The sequence below is a fragment of the Triticum dicoccoides genome, chromosome 3A (assembly GCF_002162155.2).
Source record: "Triticum dicoccoides isolate Atlit2015 ecotype Zavitan chromosome 3A, WEW_v2.0, whole genome shotgun sequence".
Taxonomy (NCBI): Eukaryota; Viridiplantae; Streptophyta; class Magnoliopsida; order Poales; family Poaceae; genus Triticum; species Triticum dicoccoides.
In genome coordinates this window covers 191,165,960-191,185,133 of record NC_041384.1, presented here as the reverse complement: position 1 = coordinate 191,185,133, position 19,174 = coordinate 191,165,960, and the positions used below count along the sequence as shown (strand labels likewise).

General features: G+C 44.1%; 1 protein-coding gene and 1 long non-coding RNA gene across 37 annotated transcripts in view; one reads left to right on the top strand and one right to left on the bottom strand.

The window, feature by feature from the left end:
* Positions 1 to 19,174, top strand: part of LOC119267821 — a 24,763-nt gene continuing 5,589 nt past the window's right edge. For 10 of the 25 annotated variants that reach the window (XR_005132682.1, XR_005132681.1, XR_005132680.1 and 7 more), the window contains exons 1-12: positions 1 to 112; positions 1,301 to 1,866; positions 1,962 to 2,006; positions 2,115 to 2,165; positions 2,670 to 2,913; positions 3,020 to 3,106; positions 3,208 to 3,258; positions 3,354 to 3,442; positions 3,526 to 3,671; positions 3,833 to 4,486; positions 5,288 to 5,363; positions 7,683 to 7,889. The gene's annotated coding sequence lies outside the window, so the exon portion shown is untranslated. Of the gene's footprint in view, positions 113 to 1,300; positions 1,867 to 1,961; positions 2,007 to 2,114; positions 2,166 to 2,573; positions 2,914 to 3,014; positions 3,107 to 3,207; positions 3,259 to 3,353; positions 3,672 to 3,832; positions 4,487 to 5,287; positions 5,364 to 7,682; positions 7,919 to 8,335; positions 8,574 to 19,174 lie in introns of those variants that run through there. The other 15 variants (XR_005132688.1, XR_005132685.1, XR_005132687.1 and 12 more) reach the window with 15 other exon arrangements.
* Positions 8,704 to 16,125, bottom strand: LOC119267823. Of its 12 annotated transcripts, none has more exons than XR_005132693.1 (15): positions 15,521 to 16,125; positions 15,314 to 15,437; positions 14,976 to 15,048; positions 13,937 to 14,147; positions 13,570 to 13,848; positions 13,180 to 13,288; positions 12,893 to 13,100; positions 12,547 to 12,709; positions 11,418 to 12,139; positions 11,158 to 11,240; positions 10,722 to 11,075; positions 10,553 to 10,636; positions 9,972 to 10,032; positions 9,484 to 9,571; positions 8,704 to 9,016 (listed from the first exon to the last, which is right to left on the bottom strand). It is a non-coding gene; the product is annotated as an uncharacterized LOC119267823 (long non-coding RNA). The 12 variants fall into 12 exon arrangements; XR_005132696.1 differs by having other exon boundaries at positions 11,312 to 12,139; positions 15,335 to 15,437; XR_005132692.1 differs by having other exon boundaries at positions 9,384 to 9,571; positions 15,335 to 15,437.

Genomic DNA, 19,174 nt, shown 5'->3' with positions numbered 1-19,174 from the left:
CGCCTCTCACCCTGACCCCTCGCTCTCGCGCGATCCAGAGGGCGAGCGGCGGCGGCGGTGGCACGGCCCGGAGGCGACAGCGGCGGCTTCAACCGCGGCGGCCTACTGCCCGGTATATCTCGCGGGGCTTACTCCCTCCTCCTTTGTCGCACAGCGGATAATAGAAACTAGGCTTCTCCTGTGAGGGAGATCCGAACCCCAAATTGACACACACATCTTGTTCTTCGTTGCTTGATTGTTTTGGAACCAAAAGATTAGTTTTTTCAGCTACCCTCTTAGATTCTACTAGCTAACAATACATAGAGTAATATGAGCGGGCTGCACGGGGTTGGCGGCTGCGGCGGCAGGGCTACAGTTAGGGTTGTTGTGGCGGGAGCGCTTGGATGCAGGTGTTGGAAGATTACGAGGCTTGCCGCTGCGCGTTTCTGTACAAACCGATGGGAAGGGGCAGTGGCTGCCTCGGTGGAGGTGGCGTGGCTAGGAAACGATAGGCCACAGAGGAGGGAGCATCGATGGATTGACGATTGGAGAAGATCTGTCCAGGGACTGGTGATTTGTTGGTCGATTTTAGGAGCAGTGCACTGCTGTAGAGATATCCCCTTATTATTATGCAGTCAGGGTATAAATGATGGATTTTTTTATGTTCTATATGCCGTATTTTCATTATGTGTTTTCTACAAGTAGATGATTATCTCTACGTGTTGATGTTGTTGAGCATACTACAGATTTCTAAAAGTGCTGCCACTGTTGTGAATACTACGTACTGTCTGTCAGAATCTTAGACTCTGAAATTCACACCTTCTAATTGCACATGCTGAAAAAGTAAGACAATTGTGTATCTTGATGCTGTTGAGCATACTACTGACTTTAAAGAGTGCTGGTACTGTTGTGCATACTACATACTGTCTGTCACATTCTTAGATTCTCAAGTTCACGCCTTTCAATTGCACATGCTGAACAAGTAAAACAATTTTGTATGTAAACCATGGTTTTCGTTAGATGGGAAAAGTAGCTAGATGCGTTGATTCTCCAAATCTGTTTTTATTTGCCAGTTAGTTTTTTTGTATTCACTACTATGCTTTATGGTTTCGATTTTGTACTTTGGATCCCTATATACAGGGACCTGTTGGGTCAATATTTATGGGGAAAAATAATCCCTGTATAATGTTTTTTGCTTAGTTTATCATTTACTATCATACTTGTCAAGAAGGATCTACTTCATATGTGAAGTGTGCATGACTGCATGTTCATTTCTGGTATTTGACATCTTCATTTAATCGTCCGTGTCCCATTACCACAGGTAATTGTTAGAATAGTGGGGAGCAGATCTAGACCGGACAGCTCATCCGAACTGTTTGGGTTGTTGGATCTAGCCTTTGGCCTCTTGAAACTGTTGCGTCTCGCTGTAACCGATAGGAAGGACGAATAAATTGCCACGGTGAAGAAATCTCCCCGACCCCTAATGCTGCATCCTTCCATTCTCTCCCACACACAACGCGCTTTGGCGCTCACTTTTCTTCATGCCTGCATTACCGGCGCTTCCGCCTCCATGCCTCCACTCTCAGCCACCTCCGCCTATGGACCTCCTCTCCCTGCCGCCGCCGCGCCTGTTTCCTCCCTACGGCAACGATGTGTCATGCCTCCGCCTCCCCCATCTCCTCTGCACTGTGAGTGGTGCCGGCTCCTCCTCAGCCCCCATCTTTGGGTGTCCAAGACGAGGGGCAAAAGGTCCAGTAGGTGGTGCCATCTCCACCTCCACCCTCACCTCTTCAACGCTGCCTCCGCATTTGTGACCGCTTTGGTGCACCAGATGAGGACCATGACGTCCAGAGGTGGAAACACAGCCCTGGGGAGGCACCCCTTCAGGTCATCCTCACACCCCCCTTGCTTTTATTTCTCTGGCTTTCCTTCCTACCGTCCTTACTTCTTTTCCCCCTCATGACCGGTGCTCTATATTGCAGGTCTTAATTCATTACGTCATGCCTCTGGAACTATCGGGACTGAAGGTGAGATCAATTGCAATCGCTGATTCCCATCTATTCTTGGTCGTGGCCACATCTAAGTTTCTCACTGTGTAGTTTGGTGGATGGTCTTTTTTCTTTGTTCTTTTGCAGAGACTGTTCTTGGGTAGAACCTGCTGAGGCAGAGCTGCTACTAGACTTCTGGTGAGTGATTAGTGGTACATGACTTGTATTATGTATGTTCTGTACGTATATATGCAGTAAGTGCAAGGTTATAATTTGTTTGTTACCCTCAGTTGACTAGTACTCCCTCCGTTCCGAATTACTTGTCTTAGATTTGTCTAGATACGGAGGTATCTAGCACTAAAATGAGTCTAGATACATCCATATTTAGACAAATCCAAGACAAGTAATTCGGAACGGAGGGAGTATGTGTAAGTGACGTCCTTCAATCTGAAACTCATATGAAGAAAGGCTAAGAAATTAACTTGGGCATGTCAAGATATAACGTCCACAGAAAATGTCACGGATAAGAAGAGCAAATGTTGTATCACCAGTGTCAAATTTTGATGAACCCGTATCTGAAGGATCACCAATTGATGTTGCTTTTAGGCCAGCTTTAGAAACGCCTGGCCCATCTAGAATGGATAATGTTACATCTCCAGCTGGTCTATCAGAAAGTGAAGGGTCTGTTGCTACTGAACACAGGAATAAGGAAAAAGCCACAAACAGTGGCGACTTTGAGAATGAGGGGGCAAATTCAGCTCATGTGGCATCAGATTTAATTTTCTCGTCCAAGAAAAGCAGGATTCCGTTGAAAGAAGAACTTGAAGATGGTAGTATTCGTCGTCAAGGGAGGAGTGGAAGAGGCACTATTTTGCATGTTAAAGGGTGTTCATCCATACCAAAAGAGAAGTTGGACAGCACTGAAACAAGGAAGTTGGTAAAGAGTGTAAGACCTGCATCTGAAAAGAATGAAAGATGCTTAATGACTGAATTCTAGCGAACATGTGTATTGTTTTTTGTATCTGAAACTTATGGTCTTTAATTTAGTGCAGTAAGTTAGGCCGTCAAGAAAGGTTCGGACCGCAAAGCATCATCTCAGCACTCAGAAATTCTGAATTGTGGGTCAATGGATGCTACAGGTTTGCTGATAGACATTTTAATCTACCATCGAAGATCTTTGGTTTCTTTTGTCTGAAAGTTGATCCTGATGGTAAGCTGTTTGTTGTTGGTGAATCTGAAGATGACCGAGAAGAGCTTCTAGCTGCTGCAAATGCTGCCCATGGTGCCATAGGTGTGCAATTGCACATATCCTAGTTATCTATTTGCCATGCAAAGAGATGCAATTTTATATTTCATGGTTGATGAATTCCTTGTCCTTTTCTGCAGTTGGTGCGTATGCTGGTCCTTTTTGGAAGAAAATATCACCCATGCTTACTTTCATCAGCTCTGAAGATTTATCCTTCTTAAAAAACCAGGTTTGATTTTATTTTCCTTACAAGTTGGTACAATGGACCTGTTGTGTTGGGGTGAATCATCACTTACCGGAGTCTCTGGTCAGATAATATTTTTGGAAGAGCTTGAGATGGGCATGTCTAATAAGCACGAAGAAGATAAGTTAACTGCATCCACTAACTACAATGGGCCACCATCAATGGCACTTCCCCTTCTGCCACTCCCCTACTCTTATCGTGCAAGATGTTTTCAGTAAATCCTCAACTATTGTATTCCTTTATATGTCTACCCTACTCTTATCGTGCAAGATGTTTTCAATAAATCCTCAACTTCTGTATTCCTTTATTTGTCTACCCTGAACTGCAAAGATCTGAATTTGATATCCATGTTTCAAATATTATTTTCATTTGCAGGTTGAGCATTCCTCCCCAGGTTCTACCTCCATCCAATTCTTCTTTGTTGCTGGATCAAGGGGAAGCAAATGGTGTTGGACCAAGAGAATCTGTTGACATTTTGTCTTATAATGGCAAGAATCATAACAACACATCTCAAAAGGCACAGGGGCAAGGAATATTTGGTGAAATGGCTCCCTTGACAAGTACACTGCTCTGTGCTTTGATTGTAGAAGATGTTGATGACTTTCCCGAGTCCAATGGTGTCCAAGGAGATATACTTCTGGAGTTCTCCAATGACTACATTCCTCGTGCTGCCGCAGTTGAGTTTGAAGCTATGGGCTAGAATCCAGTTTTGGGATGTCCCCTGATTTCAAGCATTCATACAGTAACCCAGCATATAACTGCATGTCCAATGGTTTCTCACTTTCCAGTAATTTGAGGCGCTCATATAGTCAAATTTCAGTTTGCAGTAAGAATCTATCAGATGGGATAAATGTTATGGGGTATCCAGAAAACGGCTCTTTGCATAGATCAGTACCGCAGATTACACAGCAGTATCAAACTCCCGGAAAAGATTTATTTTTACCAATATATGGATATTACTATGCACAGATGTCTTTGCATGACAGGACTTTGGTCAAGTTGCACAGTATTGACATTTTTCCAGAGATGGTATGGTTCCTAAAAGCCTGATTCATGATAAGTTTGTCTATTTGAAGGTTATTTCTTTGTCATTTAGTTAGTTACAATTTTATACGGAAATGCTAAAAAACTGACTTCAGGATGGCAAATTATGTTGTCGCGAGGATGGCAATATCCTTTAGCAAGCATTGCAATTCCTGGCAAAAACCTGAACATTGCAAGGACTTGCCATTGCTTGCTAAAGGAAATTGCCATCCTCGCAACACCATAATTTGCCATCTCAGGCTTTCGATTTGCCATGCTAAAAAAAAAATCTGACGTTTGATTTGTAGCGTAATCCATTTTATATGCCTGGATTTCTCAAAATTCTCAAATAGTGTGAAACAGGGCTATCCAGATCATATATGTTTCTTAGTGTGAAACATATTGTTATCCACGCCTTATACGTTTCTTATGTGATTCCAATTTTTTGTTTCTTTTCATTTTCTTGGGAACTGTGAAGACAGTACATTGTTTACATGATATAAGCCAATTACTTCAACTAAGCCAGGCAAATTTTGGAATTCTGCCGTGATCAGGGCTGAAAGCAGGCTGTGAATTCGAAACCTTGAGGGGGTGTGGGTGGGTGTTGATCAGGCGTGGGAGTGTTGACCCTCGTCTTGCATCGTATGTTCCTGTAGGGTGAACCAACTGAACACATATTTTGACGATCCTTGAGAAAACAGATGCATCATAGATCATCACCTCATTGTTTTCAATAATTGTCTGTGATTCCATACGTCTCCTGATTAACTCAAATCATGGCCGTGGCGATATTTTTTCTGACTGCAGCCAGAGCTGGACGAGGGAGAGGATGAGGATATTAATAAAGTTATTTTTTGAGCCGCAGAAAAGACTCTTTGATCAGGTGGTTATATTCAGCATTCAATTTTGGTTAAACCCAACAGATCATTGGATAATAGAAATTATCATTTCATCTTCTCTAGAGTTCACATGAAGTTACTGTGACAACTTAGAGCATACTAAACTAGCGTTGGTATTAGTAGTTCTATAACTTGCATTCGAGGCTTCAAGCTTAAGTAGTAGTGAGACTAATAAGAATATTATGGTGGAATTGCTTGATATGTTGTTAAGATTGATTGTGCAAAAACTTGGTGGGTCTCATGTGACAAATTGATAGTACCTGAAACTAGTGAAATAGTATGACCTACATATACTTAATGTCCTTTTTCTCTTGAAGGTCACCGGTTCGATTAGTGTTGATTTTGGTGAAATGTGAGCCATCATGGAAAATGCAGTCATCTTCGATGGGTATAGAGACCAAGGTTTTGGGTACCGCTCGAGAAAAACGGTTACCGAGTTTCTCGCTGCGCCTCACTTGAGCCAAAAAAATCAGCCTGTTTTGAATTTTTGGCCCGGCCCAGCGAGAGCCAGCGAAGCCACGCTGCGTGTCGCTACTCACAGCCAAGCGCGAACCCTAGGAACCGAAAACGCCCAGTCTCTCTCTCGTCTCTTCTCCCCAAATCCCTTTCCCATGAAAATTTGGCGGCGGCCGGCGCGGCGGGAGTGAGGCGGCGACCAATCCACCCCTTGCCTCCCTGTCCAGCTGCAGCATGGACGTGCTCTCGCCGCTCCACGGCCTCCATCTGGGGCAGTACGGCGCTCTTCGTCATGGCGTCTGTTGCAAGGGGGATGGGGCGGGGTGATGGCGAGCTGTGAACTGTAGGGATGGCTGTCGTCACCGGCGTCCATGGCGCAGGTCATGCGTCTATCACCGTTGGTCAGGACAGAGGGGATGTGTCCATTCATGGCCTACCAAGCAGATCTGGAGGCAGAGGGCATGGCAGTGGCAGAGGGGATGTGTCCGTTCATGGCCTTCCCAATCCTTGATTCATATTCCGCCTTGTTAATACACACCTCCATTGTCTGCTGCGTCCTAGTCTTGCTATATGCCATTGTCTGCTGAACTGACACATCCCATCATGGCCTACCAAGCAGATCCGGAGGCAGAGGTCATGGCCGTGGCAGCAAGACTATGTTTCTGTTGGTCATTATGCTGATATGTGTGTTGTTGGTCTCTTAAGTATAGTTTGTGTTGCTATATATGCTGTGTAAACTGATGATATGATATAAATACAGTAGCTATGCTGTCAAAAATTCATTTTTTTAGTTTTTGGTCCAAAATATTTGAATTCAAAATTTGAAATAAAATTTTGTCCGAAATTTACTCGGAATTTCGCGGTAACCATGGTAACCGCATTTCCGAGTGACCCACGAGAAAAATGTCCTCGGTAACCAAAATCTTGATAGAGACCGCTATAGGTATTATATTTTAAATAAGGTCTTCTATTTATGTAATCTTTTCACATTTATATGACTGCTATATTTATATCAAGTTCAATTCTCTAGAAGTCAATTCTTGCTTGCACATTGTTCACTGAGAAAACTTCATTACATGAAGCTAGGAATAGAGTTCTTGGAAACAGAAAAGTTGTTGATTGCTATCAATGTGATTCCGAGTAGTGTTTGAAGCTAACATTGTAGTAGCTCCCACGAATGCTACCGAAGCTTGAATCCGTGGATATTTCCTAGCTTCAGAATTGTTTTGGCATTGAGCATTTTCTCGAACTGGCATACTATTATTGTGGCATAATTACTGTCAACTAACATAGAACGGAAGATTGCATGTCATACTAAGCTCATGCATTTGCCCTAACATATTTGAGATTTGTGCAAAAGTGATGTTATTAGAAAAATAAATCATACATGTCAGTAAAAAAGGGTGAGTTCAGTTTGCTGGGTGGAATATCACTAGGGTACTAATAAATTATGGTAAAATGTCTGATGAACGTACATATCTATATGCTTTTATGGGCACTGTTTTAATTTTGATTAGGGATACCATTGTTATAAGTAGGAGATTAAAACCCTTTTCCTAATAATTAGCTATCCATCCTGTATTACGGTGGTAGCAAATTCTTACCGTTACCATACATTTGGTGTGGCACGCAGCAGTAGTTTAAGTACATGCAGAGAATTAGCTCTCAAATTGTTCCTTTAGTAACCCAGATAGAGAATATTTCCAGTGCCTTATTGTTTATTGGTGATAAAAGAAAACAAAAGTTTGCATCGAAATGATCTAACATCTGTTTTATTGTGGATTGTGCCTAATTCTAAAATTGTTTTTTGCAGTATGATGATATTTTTGTTTACCTTTGTTTCCAAGGAAATCTTCTATAGACCTTGCTCAGCCTCCCTGGAGCTTAGGAGTGGGACGCTTTAGCTCTGGTTGCTCTCCTCTCACCCCCGATTCATGCATCAGGGCAGAAGCAGCACTGGAGGTGGCTGGCGGTGGCAGGGAGACCCCGGAGTTGAGGAGGCCAGAAGGGCTCATGTGGCTGTCAACGCCCATCATCTCCATGTCACACTAAAGGTCATCCTATATTATCTCATAATTCATAGGTCAAGAGTTCGCTACCCTTCATCGATTCAATTTGTATGCATTTTATTTTGTACATCCATACCCTGGTTAGTTTGCCGGCCATCCTCCTCATATCCAATCTGCCATGGTTGTTCAATAATTATGTTCCTTTACTTTTTTCTTGGCGCAGTGGTAAAGCTGCTGCCTTGTGACCAAGAGGTCACGGGTTCAAGTCCTGGAAACAGCCTCTTACAAAAATGTAGGGAAAGGCTGCGTACTATAGACCCAAAGTGGTCGGACCCTTCCCCGGACCCTGCGCAAGCGGGAGCTACATGCACCGGGCTGCCCTTTTTTTTACTTTTTTCTCCATCCTGTTTATGGCTACATCCTTAGATTCATTACACATTTGTATTTTCAGAATTGGTAGTATGCCTAAGGTGCTTATTAATTTTGTGCAGCAGCAAAAACTATTGAAGCTCCGTTTGAGATATCCAACAAAGTAGTCACATGGCTCATGTAATCATGATAGCATGCTATACATTAGTGGGGCAGAAGTAAAAACAATACATTGAGTGGGGCAGAAGTGTTGCAACCTTTAAATATACTAGATGACCAGTTGCGCCAATGGCGCAAAGGCCAAGGGTAAACCATGTATTGAAAGAGTGTACATTAATATTATTCAGGCACATATTGAAACATATGAGAAAAATCCACTTACTATAAATACAAGCGATGCAATACCCATATAATGTACCAGGACATATCTGTATTAATAGAACCGTTAATTAGTTAGACACAAATCCACACCCGAGAAGCACATTGCACAGGGTTAAAAAATTTAAGCCTCACATTCCCAAGCAATCTTAAGGAGGCCAACAGAATTGAAATCACTGATTGAAAGTATCAGCAGTTAGAAATATTTATACACACAACTTCTTTATTGTAGTCATATGATGATGAAATCGGTACGTAAATCAGCACCAAGGATAGCCGATCAGACAAATAAAAATCCTGCATCCCACTGAACAACAATATTATGCAGGACTCATTTTAAAAGGCCCTCAGTTCTAATTTCTATAAGAGCTTGAAGCTTTGGAGCCAAGGCTACGAACCTTCTCTATTGTGACTTCTAAATGTACCTATGAAAGTAAGGATCAGGAACATTCTCTATTAAACCAACAAACTGAACAATGAGAACTTGAAATATGTAAAAGTACTAATGAAAGTATTTAATCTGTGCATGTACAGTGGACAAAGATTACAACACACGGCATGTTGCAAACATCCTAACCAGCGTACTTTTGATGTAACATGAGAACTTGAAATGTGTTAAATAGAGAGAAAAGGCTAATGACCTGTCTACAAATTAGAAGTGAATTGAATATTTACTATAATGTAACATGAGAACTTGAAATATGTTAAATAGAGAGAAAGGGCTAATATCTGGTCTAAAGAACAGAACAAATTTGAATATCAGTTTCGCCAACCCTGGATGATCCAACTCACTTGGTATAATCCAGGAAATTAGGGAGCAAATATAAGTAATCCTTCAAGACGCTAGCAACATCTTCAGGATTCGACGGAAGGCATGTAGTGGAGTACTCACAGAGGAAATCGCTGCCGGATAGGCCCTTGGCATCGAACAGAAGACCGCACCTCGTTGCATTCTTCTCCTGCCGTTGTAGCTCCCTCTCCTGTGTCCTCTCGAAATTAAGGAAAGAGCAGTAAAGTAGTGAACAGAGGTATCTAAGACGTATAACTCAAACAACAATTTCTTTCGCCCAAACAAACTAAAAGAATTTTATGTTTGGTAGCATATATCCAAGGGAACAGACATGTTGTCTGTCTTATTTCCTTGACACACATATACCGAACAATAAAATGGATCACACCTTCTTTTATACATATAGGCAAGCCAACCATCCAAACGGTCTATGTATGTAACTAAATCAATAATCTAAAACCAGCAAGCAACATGCTTGAGGGAAACACATGCTACTCTCACAAGCACGATCTGGTTCACAGGAATTAGATACAGATTGTTTAAATAAACAAAGGGAAACACATTGTACTCTCCCAAGCAAAACCAGAAACCTGAATAAATGACCGGAGGCCAAGTTCACATATGCTCCAGCCATGATTTGCCCCCAATTTTCTGCAACCAAAATGAAAGTGTGTCATTAATTTAGCAGCGGGTACAAGCACATACTTAACAAGGGACAATCCTAACTTGGGATTCAGAGGCAAGAAACAGTTCGAACATGTGTGCGTGACTAATTTAGTAGCTGGTACAACCACTTAACAGGGGACAATTCTAACCTAGGTTTCAGAGGGAAATGGTTAAAGAGGTAGTAGGATTTAAGTCCTAAACAGTGTAGCATGTAAAATATTATGACATCACTACATAGACAGAGCTATATGCCTATGCTAAGCTTCAGTCGACTTATAAGTTTGTTATCACTTATAACTACAGAACATGTCAAAATCATAAACTAGAGTTAACTCTATCTCTACCATTATGTTTTTCATACAACTGTCAAATTTTACCAATCATGTTTATCGGAAAAAATCAAATAGTGAACATTGGAAAACGGACCCAATCATGTTTAGAAGAAGTTATGTACATGCAACCTAGAGAAACAGTTTATAAAGTACATAAATCCAATACAAATTACCTCAAGAGCAGCTTCCAACGATTCAGATGAGAGACTCAGTTCTGATTGTATATCACCAACACTAACTTTTCCTTGGTCAATTAGCTGCCAAGTAAAAGCATAAAACCCACTTAACTAATAACACCAAAACATATGTACAAAAATCTTGCTCTGTAAGATTAGCAGGTACCTTTCTAAGAAATGTAGAAACATCACCAGAATTGCTCACAAGATTCCCAGCCCATGTAGGCTGATCAACAACCATATTTGTGCATTGAACTTGTTGATTTTCCGAGCCTCTAACATCACATGTTGAGGTAACGAGCTCTGTTGTCTGTGCTTTGTTTAGGTTGGACAAACCTGAGCTCATGGGTGTGAGGTTCATGAATTTGTCTTTACTCTTGCGCTTAGATCTTATTTGAGCAGAATTTTCATCATCCAGCCCAACTTATGTGGTATCCTGTTCAGCAACACCATTGACAAGGTGTATGGAGCTAATTCCTCTGACTCCAGAATGCTTTGAGCAAAATATCCACAACTCAACCTACAAACAGATATATACAAGAAAAATATTAGCAAGCATAAACAACCAAGGTAAACAACATACACGAGAAGAAATAGCCTACCATTCTTAAGCCCAGATTTTCCCCATAAACTTGATGTTTTTTCTATCTTGCGCATATAGGATGAAAGCAAGCCCAGCATGTCCCTGGAAAAAGTAAGCAGTTAGTAACCAAAAAGCAACATATATCAACAAGGTTAAAGAAAGTGTTAGGTGACCTGGTGGCCAGATCCATCCCTTTGCGTTCACCAGCAGGGGAGTACATGAGAGAAGAAGAGATCTGGAAGAAGGGATGGGTGGGGAGCAGTAGAGAGGAGACAATACCAAAGAAATGACGTCGCGCATCCGCCGCGTGCCTTGTCCGGGCAGGAGGTCCGGCCCTGCCACACCCCTCTTCTCCCCTTCACGTCCCTCCTCTTATCTCTCTCCCTCTCATCTTCTCACCCCTCGCTCCTCTCCAGATGCCCCCACACTCTCCTCCTCCTCCTCCTCACCCGTCTCATCAAGCGCAAAGGGCAAGAGTGAACCAAGGACTGATAACTTGATCGAGGAAGAAACTTCATTTCCTTAATAGCATTTGGCATATTAGAATAAAAATGAAGTACCATCAGGTTGATCTCTAATTTTCACTGAACTAACAAAAACACATTTTACACTGCCCACGTACTACTATTACTGTCCATTTGGAGTAGAATTTTTAAGTGAATGTTTATCTACTGCTGCACTCAAGTTATCATATGCTTGAACTAAAACATTCCTATCTTCAACTAAATATATCATTGTGACCGAGCACACACAATCCAATAACTAAAATACTACAGTTATTTGGTTACAAAAAGAAACTTAAGTATGGAATCAACAGAAGATAAATAGTATAACTGTTTCACAAACTAATATAGCTACAACTTGTTTTCTAGTATATCTTGCAGAGTCGCATTCATGACCAGATACCACGTAAGTAAGCTCTATATTGTACTTGCCTTAACAGAGGTTGAGTGTTGCACGATGAGTTTTGTAGCGTCCGCATGATCCTTGTTCATGTGGCCCTGTGGAATACACGCAGCTAACTTGAGCATAAATACGCCAAATTAAGATCAATAATGGCCAATGCTACAGCATCAGCTTGATTAGCTGAAATTAATGAGAATGATATACACACTACGCTGACTGAACTTTGTACACACTTAAGACAGCAAAACCAATGCATGGAGTTCTACAATAATTATCTGTCCTTGTTATCTCACATCAGCTTGATTAGCTGAAATTAATCAGAATGATATACACACTACGCTGATTGAACTTTGTACACACTTAAGACAGCAAAACCAATGCATGGAGTTCTACAATAATTATCTCTCCTGCTTGTTAGCTCAGCAGTTTGTAGCTAGCAAAGCTCTAGTATTCACATGGAGTGTAAAACAAATGGCTGGAAACAACATTAACCTGGCTTTACCTAAGTTCGTAAATAGAAGGAAACTCAATTGGGAACCGACATCAAGATTTGATTGTTCCAACAGGGAATGACTGAACATTTATCCGGACAACAACAAATCTGATCTGTTGTTTATAGTGTTCAAGTGCAGCGTCTGATTTGGTGTGATCGTCAGACATAGCAACTGTGAGGAAAAATGCAGAAAAGTTCAGGTAATCCAACCCTATGCTGTAAGGAACAGATTGAGGATTTAATAACCAGCCAATGCAGCATCAAATACGGTTACTGATAAGTGGCAAGAAAACTGCATGTATAACAGTATATATCGCGGCAGACAGAGGTGATTAGCTTTCAAGGGGATAAATACCTTTGGTGTAGCCGCTGCAGGCGACACTGGACGGACCAATGTTCTTGTTCCTCCGGCAAACTCTGTGGCGACATTGGACGCTTCGTGCAAATTTCGACGGAATTTGATGGAGATTATGGCCCAAGGACGCAAATTGATGGAGATTCCGGCCGAGGACCCCTCCATCTTATAGCAGCCAAGTTAAATCCTGGTCGGGCACTCAATCGATCTGTGTTGGACAATGACACGGTCACGAATTCAGTCCAAATCAGACACCGGAGTAGGATATCAGAGATTAAGAAGCTTACCTACAGTTCACGCAGCCTAGCAGATGCGTATGGGCTTCTGCTGCCCACTGCCTCTACTTGCCACCGCTGCTGCTGCTTGCCACTGCTCCTCCCAGCTGATCTGCAGGCCCTATAAGAACTAACGGGATGACACGAGAACAGTATGGTATAGAAACAGAAGATCTGGGCAAGAAGGAATGGAAAAATACAAACCTATATTATACATACTATTACAGTTCGATATGAAGATTCTCAAGAGAAATGTGTAAACTAAAATACTAAAAAGAATCATAGCCAATTAAAAAATGGCTGCATACACATATACAGATTTTCAGGAGAAATGTGTAAACTAAAACACCTAACAAATATTTGAATCATGTATATGCAAAGCACATTGCTAGCACGACCCACCATGCAAATGATCATCATAAATACTTGTGAAGCTGTCTCAAGACCCTCTCCCATTTGAAGCCGCACCTCCCTGTCTCTCCTGCAGATCGAATCCAGCGCTGCCGCCATCGCCGGGAAGCTCGCCTCCGCACCCGGGGCAGACGAGATGCGGGGTATGGGTTTATTAGCCCCAGTAAAATGACTTGCTCCCTTAGAATTCTTCGCATAAAGTCACGAACTGTAGTTCAATATATTTTTTATTTCTCTGATACACCTCTCATTAGATAAATGGATCTGGATCTGAAAAATATATACTAATGGTCAACAAAAGTAGAGTAGTCCCTTTGGAAAGGGCAAAAGGGAATAAAAGCACGGCTAAAATATATACCATTCATGCCCTGTCTCAACAATTTCTGCATCTCATCATAATTAAAACATGATTCGCATCTAATCAGAACTAAAAACCAGTTAACAGCTCGATCAATGCCAGCATTTAAAATCTAAACACCCTACAATTCTGTAATGCAATAACAAAGAAAAACTGAATAGTGGTTGTCCCCCTTGATTCTTCAACATGTCCTCTCTTCTGCCTCCCTATCCTACAATACAACAACCAAGAAATAGAGCAATTAATCATAAGCGCATAGCAATAAGACCAAAAAGATTGGTTCAGTTGAACTATTAGTAAGCAGGAGACACGACGAAGATCAAGAATTTACAGACATCATGTGCAAACATGCAACATATCATCATTGCAGTACTGCCGCAAGTATCGATCACTAATTACAATATCATGACAGAATGCTCATGTGGCCATTCTTATCCCAAGATATGCCACCTTCTTCTATGTGGCATATTCTAATGCAAGTATGGACCAAGAATATGTTCTAATTACTTGCTAGCACTCCAAGATAATTATAGAACATGCAAGTATGGGCCAGCGAATCGATTATATGTGCAGGTACAAAAGATAAAGTGGATAACCAGCCAATTAGATAAAACTGTAAAAAAAATAAACACCTGACTGTACTTCCACTGAAGCTATTGCAGCATAGGTAGTTTTTTGCTCTTGGTCTGCACCAATGGACCCAAGGTATCATGCTCTTGTGTTAGAGAATACCATGTTTTCTTTTTTATTCTTTGTTTATATTGGCATGTGAAATGCAATTCACCACTTTGTACTCAGACTTGTTTTGCCCATACACCAGAAGCACCAGAAGGCAAACATAAACAATAAACAGGAGGCAACAATGAATTAAAAAAACAGAGGATATGCATATGCTAATGAATTAAAAGTAAACATTTGGAAATATCCCAAATGGTAAAGCTATCACGAGAAGTTTCTTATGAATCTTTGTAGCAATTTTTTAGAGAGCATCAAACATGTAATCAGATAATTCTTTGTAAGCATGCATCCAAATTCATACTTGGACAGAGTGTAGAACAAGGGGCAGCAGATCAACACCCCCTTCAGTAAACAAACAGCCACCCCTGGCAATACTGCAAAAGAAATCATGTAACTCAGATAAGCACTGATATAGCCATAGAATATATGAACAATCAGATTCAGTTGACCACTCTGTTCCTGCCAATGCCCTCCATGAGCTAATGAGAGGATCGATTCAATTGAAGGAAGCTTCCTCGTAGCAACATGACCAAAACTATATGTGATTGCAAGCACACGGGATTGCTAGGTACAGATCAATTGAAAGAAATCTTAAGAACAAAAAACAAAATTTCCAAACATGCATCTTTTGAGCAGTACATGTATGTGTTGCTTATTCACCTTCTTTGCCATGGCTTGCTGCTCCAAGCACGTGCAGCCCCATATCCTCCATGGTTTGCTACTCCAAAACTGAGCAGCCCCCAAATCCTCCATTTTTACTGTTCTGTGTGTTTCTTCGTGTGAGAAAGGAGAAGAAATGACATAGAGAGATACATACGGGAGAAGGGAGAGAAGGGACGTGGTCACCTGTAGACTGTGGTCAAGCCGCCCTGGAAGCAAGGTCCCGCCCGACCTCGCCGGTGCAGGCCGACGCCGGCGGTGGAAGACGACGAGCCGGCGGCACTCCTTCCGGTGGTCCTCTCCTGTTGGCCGTCGACCCCCTCTCCTCTTTCCTCTCTCTTTCTCCCTCCTCTCATGTTCTTCCTTCTCTCTCTCCCTCTCATCTTCTCTATCCCGCAGATCAAATCGAGCGGCGCCGCCACCGCCCTTTGTCTGCAGGTCGTCACGCTCCTTCCGGTCACCCTCTCTCATCCGCCGTCACACCTCGCTCTCCTCTTTCCTCTATCTTTCTCCCTCCTCTCCTTCCTTGTCTCTCTCCCTCTCTCATCTTTTCTCTTCAGCAGATCGGATCGAGCGCCGCCGTTCTTTGCCGCCGCTGGAGAGGGCAGTGAAGAGGAGGAAGAGGCGGCACGGTGGAGAGCAGGGCAGAAGGGGAGGAGGCGGCGGCGGCGCCGTGGAGAGGGAGGGGAGCGGGGCGGCTAGGGTTGGAGGGGAGGGGATTGGGTGTGCGTGTGGCTCGGGGCGGACGAGGGAGGGAGGAGCGAGGGGCGCGGGGCTGTGGATTGGGGCTAGCGTTCGCACGGTGCGGTGTTTTTTGTGCTCGCGTGGTGCGCTGCAACCCCACGCGCGGCGCAATACGGTGGTCTTTTTTCCCTCGCGTGGTACCGTGCGCTCGATGCCTTCGTTGTGACTACCTACCCCTTCATCCTTTATAAGTTAGATAGCATACCCATTGGTAATATGAAGAACATGATAAAGAACAGATCGTATGACAAATGTTTGATTCATGATGATTTGCCATTTTGTATTGTGAAGTGTTGCAACCTTTAAATACATTGAGTGGAGTGTTGCAACCTTTAAATTATGTATTGTTTTTTTATCATGTTCTTAATATGTATTGTGAAGTGTTGCAACCTTTAAATATATAGCAACTTAATGAAGAAGGGATGATGGCGTTCACAATCAGCCGATCAGGAACATAGTGCAGGCAATGGAGCAGGATGATAAATTTTTTTTTGCGAAGGCCAATTTGCCATGTATTAAAAGAATCCAACCCTTTAAGGACACTCCAAAAGTAAGTAGAAAGTACAACCGGATCCTTGGGGAAGCCAACGCCATCTTCCTCTTGCACATGGCGGTGGCGCGCTGTGAGCCATGCCACAACTGGAACTCCGCATCACCTGTGGAGCCACCAAGACTTAAATCAACAGCCAGTAAGTCACCATGCTATGCCAGAACAACCATTCGAGATTGGATCGTCACTCAAGAGAAGAGGATGAGAAGGGCTGGACATGGCGAATACGACTGCCATTCCATCAACAGGGACAACGCCCCTGCCCGGATCCAACACCAACAGCAGAGAGCCACCATGTTGAGATCTGGAGAAACCTTATTCGTCTCCGGCATAGCCACAGCCAGAGCTGAAGCCATGGGCAGCCAAAACCCCTAATTGAACAAAATAAAACTACTGTTGTATGCACACGGAGCAAGGTCCTGGTCCCTCCCGCCGACCGGAGCAACCTGCGAAGGTGAGGGAACCTTGGTGCTTGGGTCTCCCTCTTATCCTTTCTCTCTAGATGGCGTGAGGTACCTTAAGTGTAGCAGAAGTACTACCTCCGCCCGGGTTTATTGGGCCCCTTCGTATTTTGCGTCAGACTTTGACATCTATAGACAACAAAAATATAAAGCATATGCTATAAAAATTGTACTGTTGGATTTGTATTTGAAAGAGCTTTCCAACAATAGAATTTTTGTGACATATAGTTTATATTTTGTTAGTTAATTTTTTAGGTCAAACTTTTGCCCAAAATAAAAGGGGGCCTAATAAACCCGGACGGTGGGAGTAGAACAAGCAGGAGGAGATGAATATGTGTCTATGATGGAGTGGGAGGAGCATCGAGGGTGAACCAGGATGAAGTGGGACAGGGTGGAGGAAGGGAGGGAGGATTGTGGAGAAAAGGTGTCGCCCCGAGACTATCCTTGGTGTATAGTTGGACATATGTATGGACCTTCTGGTAAGAGTAGCTTGGCGGTATTATGAAGTAAATCACGACTATTTAAAAAGATAATCTGTGTTACACACTTAGCATATATATATTCAAAATTTGGCTTGCAAATACAATTCGGTAGATGAGATAAAAACACCATGGGCGTGCACCATGAGTGCGGCTCCTTTCTAGTTTGTTTTAGAACTGGGTATTATATGGTCACCTATGTGTTGAACTTTCAAGTCGCTATATCCCATGACCCCTGATAGAATCATGCCCATGGGAAAGAGTTGCATGTAAGGATCGAGGTGCCCCACATCTTTCTATACATGGTCTCATTGGTCAGTGTTGCATGTTTTTCAACAACAAAGCCTTTAGTCCCAAACAAATTGGGGTAGGTTAGAGGTGAAGATCTCGCAACCAACTCATGGTTCTGGCACATGGATAGCAAGCTTCCACGCACCCCTGTCCATGGCTAGTTCTCTGATGATACTCCGGTCCTTCTGGTGGTACTCCAGTCCTTCAGATCTCTCTTTATGGAGTCTTCCCATGTCAAGTTCGGTCTACCGTGACCTCTTGACATTATTAGCATGCTTTAGCCGCTCGCTATGCACTGGCGCTTCTGGAGGCCTGCGTTGAATATGCCCAAACCATCTCAATACGATGTTGGACAAGCTTCTCTTCAATCGGTGCTACCCCAACTCTATCTCGTATATCATCATTCTGGACTCGGTCCTTGTGTGCAACATCCATCTCAACATGCGCATCTCCGCCACACCTAACTGGTCCGGCGGGGGCGGGGAGCGGGATCGGTCGCGACGACCATTGCGCCCCAGGGAGCGGCGGGGCGGAGATTGGCGATCAAGGGGGCGGAGGAGACCGGCGGGCGTCGTGAGAGGAGAGGAGGCAGCTGGCCTCCTCAAGGCGGACGTCATCAGGAGAGGGCCGCGATGGGTCACGGCGGTCGTCCATGCGATGCTTGGCCCGGGGCGCCTCATCGCCCCACTCCCTGGGCATGGCTGGCACCGCACGAGAGGGGCCAGGAGGGGTCGATGGCGGCGGCGGCGGGGGATCGGGGGGCGGCCGAGACGGTGGATGGGGCGCCGCCGACAGTAGTGTTTGTGGCGGAGAACGGGTGGGGAGGCTGGATCGGGAACCCACAGGGGGGCTAGATGAACCCCCTACCCGGCCGCAGCCCGGGGAGGCCCAGCAGACCGGCCTGAGGGGTGGGCCTGGGCCCAGGGTGCCCCCAGCCACCCAAGCACGAGCCACAGGACAGGGGCCCATCGGCGCGCGGGCCTAGCGGTGTGAGGCCCAACGGGCGGGGGGCAGCAGTCGCCGAGGGGGAAACCCTCGTCCGCGATGCCGGCGCCGCCGCCGCCGCCATCAACGCCGCTGGGGCGGCCAGGGCAAGCCATGGGCGCCTGAGGGGGGAATAACGAGCGTCAGCAGATCTGGGAGCAGCGAACTGGGCCACGAACGGCCTGAAGGGGGAGTGGCGGACGACCACGGCGGCGAGATCGGCCGGCCACCCAGGCACCAGCGAACACCGACGAGCTCGAGGGGATGGCGGCCCCGCCACACGCTAGGAGGACCTGGCGGCACCGAGGTCGGAACGCCTTGCGACGCCCCA